Raw genomic sequence first — 9,415 nt, forward strand, 5'->3', positions numbered from 1 at the left:
AGCCCATGGCAACCCACTGCCACAGGGGCTGCAGCCTACGCTGTCGCCGGCGACTCATGGCAGCCCAGCTCCAGGTTGAGCTGTTGTTCAGCATCTTAGCTGTAGAGGGTAGCGTCACTCGCCCTCATATGTGGGGTCCAAACCCGGGCCCTCTGGCGTCCCAAGCCAGTTCTTAACCATCGCGCCACTCGGCCGGCCCAAAATATTTTTGATTTAATCATTCACCCAAATATTGGTTCAGTCTGCTACCAAAGTTAAATTTAAACTAGATTCCAGCAAATTCATTTAAGTTAGAAAGACTGGAAACATTTATTTGGAGTAAAATGCAAGACTGGAGAGCCTCTGTGGTGACATCAGCAAATTCTCCTCCAAACTTGGAGTCCATGAGGATAGAACAAATGAGAAAGTGACATGTGGAAAGCAAATGGCAGATACATAATTCCATTAAGAGGGGCTGATGAGCAAGTTAAGATATGATAGAGTGCCTTGGGAGTTTTTGTTTATTTATGGATTCTGTTGCCTACTCATAGATCATTTTATTATAAAATCTGAGAAGCAAAGAAAAAAAGAGTTGAGACTAGAATGCTTATATAACTCTTCTTTTAAAACCAACAAGGAATAATATTATTGACAAAAGTAATGGGTCAGGTTAATTGAAAAGTTAGCAAAATGACTCATCCAAAGGAATTCTAAATAGCTCCCAAATTAATAATATAAGTGTTTATATATCAATATGGAAAGATATGCAAGATATACAGAGGGTGCCAAAAAATGTATACACATCTTCAGAAATGAAAACTGTATTAAAATTGTAATAGTCAATACATACTGATAACAAAAGATGAATACAAGTCACGTTTGACTTCTGCAATTACAAGAGGTGCTCAAAGTGGTTACCATCAGCTACTGATCAGCTTCTTCTGATTACAGCGAACTACTGCTTGAGCAATGTTGACCAAGTGTCCATTTGTATACATTTTTTTGGCACCCTGGTATGAAGTGAAGAAAAAGTTGTAGAAGTATCTATAATGTAGGGTGACTGATGTTCTGGATTTTCCAAGAACTGAAGAACTTCCAGTTTTCAGACCTGGGAAGCCCCATGAAAATGAGGACAAGATAATCAACCTAGATAATAAGACTCCATTTCTATAATAATAAAAAAAATACTGGGGTGCCAAATAACGTATGCACATGACTTGTATTCATCTTTTGTTATCAGTATATATTATTACAATTTTAATACAGTTTTTTCTTTCTTAAAATGTGTATACATTTTTTTGGCACCCTCTGTATATAGTCTGTACATCAGTTATGATGTATTCAGCGAAAAATACAGAAAATTCAGGAAAAATACAGAAAACCCTGGCCTATTTGACTTAAACAATGAGAATATTTACCACCATGCCCTTACAAGAAGGCCATATTCATGTCACCTTGGTCCTCTGGCTCACTCCGTCGTGGACACAATTGTGGCAGTGGTTCTGGGCATCCAGTTCAGATAAGGCAACGTCAGTGGAGGAAGAGAGGCTGCCTTTTCCTGGTGATGGAGAAGTCTTTCCTAGAAACCCTCAGCCGACTTCTTCTCAAGTCTCAATGGCCAGAATTTCATCATGTGCCCTTTCTTGACTGAAAGCCTTAAATAATAACTTGAATTTCTTCAACAAAATAGAGTTGTTTAGAAGAGAACAAGAGTGGCTGTTGTATAGGCCATTAACCACATCTTTTACATGCACATTTTTGCATATTAAAAAATATATATGCATTCTAAAACTGCAAGAATATAAATAATGCTAATAGTTATCTATGAGATAACTATGCTAGGTAAGACATAAATGTTTGTGGGTTGTTTTGTTTGTTTGTTTTTTGCAGTGAGCTTGTATTCTCACAACAGGCATTATTTTTACATTTAAAACTGAAGTCCAGAATTGAGTACAAGAAAGAAGGATTAATTTCACTCAGGACATGGGCCAGTGTCAGTAGAAAGAGTAAAAGAAGTCTTTGTGACTGTGGCAGGGAGAATGCCAAAACAATGAAGCAGATACTAAAATGATTCAGATAAACAAGTGCACATTATTGGTTTCAGAAGATTTACCATCCGTGTTATTATTTATCCATTTGAAATTTTGAAATAAAAATTTGTCATCCTGGGGCGGCAGGTTAACTCAGGTGGTTAGAGTGCAGGCTCATAACACCAGGGTTGCTGGTTCAATTCCCACATGAGCCAAGGAGCTGTGCTCTCCACAACTAGATTGAAGACAACTATTTGACTTGGAGCTGATAGGTCCTGGAAAAACACACTGTTCCCCAATAAAATTTCTAAAAAAATTTTAAAAAGTAAAAATAAAAATGTGTAGTCCTAAGTATATATAAATAGGTTTTTACATTTTAAATTAAATTAACAAATTTTAATCTAAGGATGTGATTTAAAGAAATATTGAAGTAACTTTTCGGTTTTCTTAATGTAAAATATATCTGTCATTTGGAATTGGTTATTTCTATGACTTAGGCCAGAATGTCCTAAAATGTGCTCTAAAGAAATTTAATACGTGCTCCATGAAAATAATTGATGTTGATGCTACTTTTTCTACCAAAAATTTATTCCAGAAAACCATATATGTAAAAAAATAAACTAAACAAATATTGCTATTTTAATTATATAATAATCTGCCTTTAGCAGAACAGCTGGGGCAGTTCCTGAAGGATATTTGCTCTGTGCTTTCCAGCAGGGGCAACATTTATCACCTGGTTTGTAAGCTCATGGTGGCAGACCCTGAAATCACCTACATAACATCCACTCTCCCTGCCTTCCTTACCAGTAGAACCCTGATTTTGTTGAGGATGCCCAAAGCCCAGCTACAAAACTTGAGTTTTCTCATCTCCTTTGCAGCTAGTAGTGGCCATGTAACAGAGTTTGGGTCAGTGAGATGTAAGAGGATGTGGATTGAATGGGCTTCCAGAAAGATGTTTTCCTGGTGTAAGGGAAAGACTCAGCTGCTTTGCACCTTTTGCCTTTTGTTTTTGTTTTACTTTTTCCTGCCTAAGACAGATCTGGCATCTGAAGCTGCAGCAGCCACCTTGTGACTGACCATGAGGACAAAAGTGCTATGCTAAGGATGGTGATCCCAGGAGCCAGATGAAACTGGGGTCCTTGATGACATCATAGAGTCACTGCAGCAGCCCTGGTCTGCTAACTTCCACATTTCTTTGTATAGGTAAAAAAACCCCAAAAACCCTACTTAGTTAAGCCATTATTGTCATATTCCTATTACATGCAGCTAAGTGCAATCCTATTTTACACCCACATACATCATCTATTGATTGCCATAAATGTCACATAACATCACATAATTTCAGCATATGTTCATGATACTAAGCAATGTTTATTCCATATTAAACAATTATACAACACTAACATGTTTAACTTTGATCTTTGGCCAAAATAAGAAAACTTTAAATGAAAAGAAGGGTCTTGGCATTCTAAATGGTATCTAAACCAAACGCAAATTTAGAATACTTTAAAGTGAAGAAGAGCAATCTGAGCTTTAACTTCCTAAAAGAAAAAAAATATATAGATGTGTATTGCCCAAGATAAAACAATGAACACTATTTGGAGTAGCCTAATCTGAGAGGACACAAATATCACACAGCATAGAGCTCTCACGTTCTTTGCCCCTTTGCTCCAATGTATCTGGGCACAGTGAGGCTTTTCATAGCACACTGCCCTGAGAGGACAGACTGGAGGCTGTGCCTGATATGCCTCTCAGCCACAACAAGTCTGTTTCCAATAGAGAGATAGTCGATTTTTAAAAGACACAAAATATATTAAGGGTATATATTATCAATATGACTTATCGCCGTTGATGTTGACCTTGGCTCCTATGCAGATTTTACTATTCCTCATATACTGCCAAATGCAATCCCTCTGCCTTTCATGTCAAGACAAGGATCTGATTCCAGTTCATAACAATCAGTGTCCTCAAGTTAACTTGGACTTCAGCAGCCTAAACACGGAGATGATTCAAAAGAGAGATGTGTGACCTTCACACTGGCCCTCTGCGTGGGAGGAGGATACAGGGTAGAGAGGAGTCAGGATGACCTGCCCACTCCTACAACATGCCAAACTGGCGGGGAAGGCTTGCTAAGGGCCAAGTTCAGCTGCCAAGTAGGGCCAGCTGCCCAGTCCTCTTCCTGTCCACTGGTGATGATCTTTCATGGTGCAGCTTGGATTTTCCAGCCCCCTCTCTGCAAGGGCTCACCCCCAGCACTCTCAGAGGCAGTAAGAGTACAGGAAAGCTAGGCCAGAATAGAATGTGAAACAAAAAGAAAACAAGTTCACCAGAGAATACCTAACGTCCTCCTCTGTTCCACTGCAAGAATTTGCTGGATTCTTCCTTGCAATATTCAAATAAGAATTCAAATTCTTTTTTCCTTGGGTGGAATCAGGATTTAGAGTGTTGTTCTCCCCACCCACCCACCCTCTTTATTCTAACACATGAACTCATTCATGTAACTGAACTAGACCACATAAAATAATAACAAATGTATTTTATATAATTATTATTTTAGTTAACATTTATTAAGCATTCTACCATGTATCAGGAGCTGTGCTCATTATTTTATGTACATAGCTCATTCAATTCTCAGCAACATAATAAGGTTGTTAGCTCCATTTTCTAGAAGATAAAATGAGGCACAGAAAGGTTAAGTAATTTTCCCAAGGTCACATAGCTAATAAGTGGCCAGCAAGGATATAAACACAGTCTGACTCCTCACTCCATATGCTGTACCATTCAACAAACCACAACTCTATATTGCCACACAGTTCAACAAACCACTATATCATATAGCTACTCATCAACAAACCACTGTTCCATGCTGCTGCACAATTCAGCACACCACGACACCATACAGCTCCTCATCAATAAACCACACACCATACTGCTATACTGTTTTAACAAGTGTCTGTACTATACAGTAGTGTCTGCAATGCTCCCAGCAACTGGCAAGGTGCTGGGAATAGAAAGATGAATAAAACAGGGTCCTGGCCAAAAGGATCTCACTGTTGTTTTACTTATTCCCAGACATTCCCCCAGGCCCAGAAGCAGACTCGGGGGTTACTGGGAGAGTTGGCTATCTAAAGGAGACCTAAAGTTAGGATGAAGAACTTCAGTATGTGGTGACTTTGAGACAAAAAAGAAGGGCATGGAACATGACCTTGATCCAAAATAACTAACAATATTCAAAATGCTGAATAATTAGTTTAGTCCCAATCCATCAGAATAGACATCCATCCATCAAGTTAGAGGATAGATCACAGAACAGTGGCAGCTAGAACAGCTGGGAGGGACTGGACATTGATCCTGAAACAGCCCCCAGAGGTGGAGAAGCAAGTGCCAGAGGGACCCCTGCATCACTGCAGGGTCTCCTAGGTGCCCCTCCATGCCATGATAACGAGCACCAGGGAAGGATGGTTGGGTTTTCAGCATCCATAGGCATTATTGTATGTGGAAAAGAACATTAAACGTTACTCATGTTTTTATTAATATTGTACTAGCTTATAAACCTAGAAACCTAATTTTTTTCTAAAGCCTCTAAGTTCTACAAAAAGGTTTTATTTATTTATAAGTCTAGTAACTTTTGTGTTAAAATGAAAACACTCACTTTCACTTTCTCTTTGATTTATTCTCAACAAGCTTATACATTTGACAGATTGATTTCTCCTTCAACACTGAACACATTTTCAAAATTGATTAATTAAATTCCTTTAGAGATTTCAAACCAGTCACAAATATAACATATCTGATTCTTCCAAGAACTTCAAACACCAAACAGAAGACATAAATCTAAAAAGTCAATCTTCCTAATCACTCAGTTGACTCTTATAAATCAAAAGCAGATTTACAAATTTAATAAATAAATCAGATTAAATTAAACTGAAAGCATTATATAAAACAAACCATATACAAGTAGCACAAAAAATTTTAACTTGCTATTTGTACTTAAGCACAATTTACAATAAGGTATCAATGCTGTTGATTCATTGCTTCATCCTGGAGTTATAAGGGGAGCAGAATTGTCATCTCAGCCTATTATATCAACTAAGGTCATGGACTATGGATATTGGAGTTCCCCAGGACTTAGCGGTTGGACTTTTCATTTTTCTCTCTCTGCACTCACTCACTTCCTGGTCATCTCATCCAGTTCTATGACTTTAAATGGAATCTATGTGCCAATGGCTTTCTATTGTATATCTCGTGTTAATGTTGCTCACCTACATTTCTGGTTCTTCTCTTTCTAGGAACACAGGAGAATTATACTTCCTTACCCTCTGAGTTTAACTGTGGCCATAGATTTACCTCGGCCAAGGAAATGTGATCAGTGGAAATTATGGGCCACTTCAAGGTGGAAGCATTTCATCACTAGGGTGAGACAGCAACAGTTCAAGTAGTGGAGTCTCTATTAGTCTGAATCATAGAGTGAAAATGAATGAAGCAGAGCCCTACACATAAGAAATCAACGTCTGTCCTGTTAATCTAGTGAGATCTTACAGTTGTTGCTGTAGCCTAGTCTTGCCCATTTGACTAATATTTATCAGCCCACACCTGTCTCCTGAACTCTAGACACAGATCCCGGATACTGATTCAACATCTCCCCTGGGATACCTCGGTAGACTTTTTTTTTTAAAGATTTTTTTTTTAATTGCGGAATTGGGGAAGGGGAACAGACAAGTTGCTGTCCTTTTGTTCTTCAGTCTAGTTGTGGAGGACGTTGCTTCACTGGCCCATGTTGGTATTGTGATGATTGTGCTTTTCCCGGGTGAAGCAGATCCATCGCTGGCCATCGGACGGCCGCTCACGGTAGCTTATGGCAGCCCCGCTGCAGCAGGGGCCGCAGCCTATCCCATTGCCTGTGACTCACAGCAGCCCAGCTCCAGGTCGAGTTGTTGTTCACCATCTTAGCTGTAGAGGGCACAGCATCACTGGCCCTAATGTGGGATCCAAACCCCAGCCCTGCTGCTCAGAAATGGTTTCCCAAGCCAACTTTTAACCAACGTGCCACTCGACCTGCCCTAGGTAGACATTTTAAACCTAATAGGTACACAACTGAATTTCTTCTTCTTCTTCTTTTTTTTAAAGTTTTTGTTGGGGAATTGGGGAAGGGGAACAGTGTTGGGGAATTGGGGAAGGAAAACAGCCAAGTTGTTGTCCTTCAAACTTAGTTGTGGAGGGTGCAGCTAGCTCAGCTCCAAGTCCAGTCACCACACATTGCATGTCAGCCACTCGGGGCCGCTCAGCTCGAGGTGCCATGTTCAATCTTAGTTGTGGGTGGGCATAGCCCACCACCTCATGCCGGAGTCGAACTGGCAATCTTGTTGTTAGGAGCATGAGCTCTCACCAGCTGGGCCATCCTGTCACCTGTTGGCAGCTCAGATGCAGCTCAGCTTGGGCACAGCCCACTGGCCTCTGTGGGAATCAAACTGGTGACACTGTTGCTCAGAGCTGGCTCTCTTAACCAACTGAGCCCCTCGGCTGGCCCCCTTGTTTCTTCTCTTTCTCTCACATCCTATATCCAATCCATTAACAAATACCTTTGGCCCCATTTAAAAAATATATTCAAAACTGGACCATTTCTCACCAAAAATCATTTCTCCCAACAGATCTCACTGCTTCTATTCTAGCACCCGCCCTTACAGGCTTCTTCTTAACACAGCAGATCATTCTAAAACAGCCAAATCATACCCAAAACACTGCAGCAGCTCTCCATTTCTCTCCCGATAAAAGCCGAAGTCTTTACAATGACCTACAAGACCCTGCATGATGTGTTTCTCTCAACACCTCTCTGACCACAGCTCCTATTGCTCCTCTCCCCTTTATTCATTTCACTCCAGCCACACTGGCCTCTTTCTAGTCCTTGACCTCACCAGGTATATTTCCAAGTTAAGGCTTCTGCTGTGGCTGTTCTCTGTTCCTGGAATATCGTTTTCCCAGATAACCTCCTCATCTCCTCCAAGTTTTTGCTCAAATTTCACGTTCACAACGAGACCTACCAATTTAAGATGCAAACTGCCCACCTCTGGATCTCCTCATTCTTTCTACCCTGTTCTATTTTTTCTTTTTCCCACAGTGTTTACTGCTCTAACCTATTGTATATAATCTACTTCTTTATTAAGCTTATTGTGTATTGACCTCTCTCAGCTATAATGTTAGCTTCATGAGGACAGATATTTTTGTGTGTTTTTTTCTTCACTGTTGTATCCCAGATGCCTAGCATAGTGCACCTAATAGGCACCCAAGAAATATGTACTGAAATAGTTAAATTACTGAATACATGAATTACTGTTTAGGATTGGAACACAGGATCAGAGTTCACTTTCTAGGCAAATCCTTTCCCAAGAAGTATTTGTTGGGCTAAGCTGAATTTTTACTACCTGGTTTTTACTGATGGTACTTAGGTGCTAACTAAATCTGACTGTGGTGTGTATATGTTTGTATGTTTTATTGTGAGCAAATACCTGGGAATGATCATACAGGGAATAAATGAAACAATTAAATGTTTGCTCATTGCACATGGTGGCCACAGCCACAAACGCAGACTGTCTCAGGAGCATTGTGTCGGTGATTCAAATACCACAAGCAGTGTTGCTTGGTGGCTTGATTTGCTAATATGGGTAACCAATACTTAGTAAAGTTTGAAATGAAGCAGTCTGTCTCCAATGTCCATGACAATTGTAATCTTAGCAATGAAGTACATATTTTTCTTTGGAGGGGGCAAAATATATTTGATGTTTCTGTGTAGAACAGAATTAGGTCTTGGCTCAGATAATTTTAAACAGATTATGCCCTTTGTGGGCACCATAGAGGACGTAGAAAATTTGTGTAGGACACAGGATGATTTGTTTTGCAGGAGGGCCCAGTGATTTGCAGGACATCTAGCATCTTTGGCCCATGCTCACTAAATGCCAGTAGTAACCCCTTCAATCATGACGACAGCCAAGAAATGCCCTCAGGTGTTCCCAAAATGCCCCCTAGGAAGCGGTACTGCTCACAGTAAGAACTGCTGTTCTACAAGTAAGTAGACTGTATGCTTCTATTAGTTAAGTCTTACCAAGATAACACTGTGTAACTGTGGCCGCCATGAGACAAAACCTCGCAGACTTCTTAGTCTAATTGGCCAATTAGTGTGCTCTGAAATCTACTGCCAAGTTTGTGCCAAGGCTATGCTTCACACATGTTGTTCCCGGCCAACGGCTAAGTGCAGTGGGGCTACTTCAGCAGACTGGCTCCTGGAAGCCTCAAGGCTCCCCTAACAGCTGACTTTGGCTTGAGGTTCCTTAGCCTTCATGAAACTTCCTTAGACTGCAAGACAGTCTAGGATATTTCTACAGAATCTTCCTTCCCTCTCTCCTTCACTTGGG

This window comes from Hipposideros armiger, unplaced genomic scaffold (genome assembly GCF_001890085.2).
Source record: "Hipposideros armiger isolate ML-2016 unplaced genomic scaffold, ASM189008v1 scaffold_2, whole genome shotgun sequence".
Classification (NCBI taxonomy): Eukaryota; Metazoa; Chordata; class Mammalia; order Chiroptera; family Hipposideridae; genus Hipposideros; species Hipposideros armiger.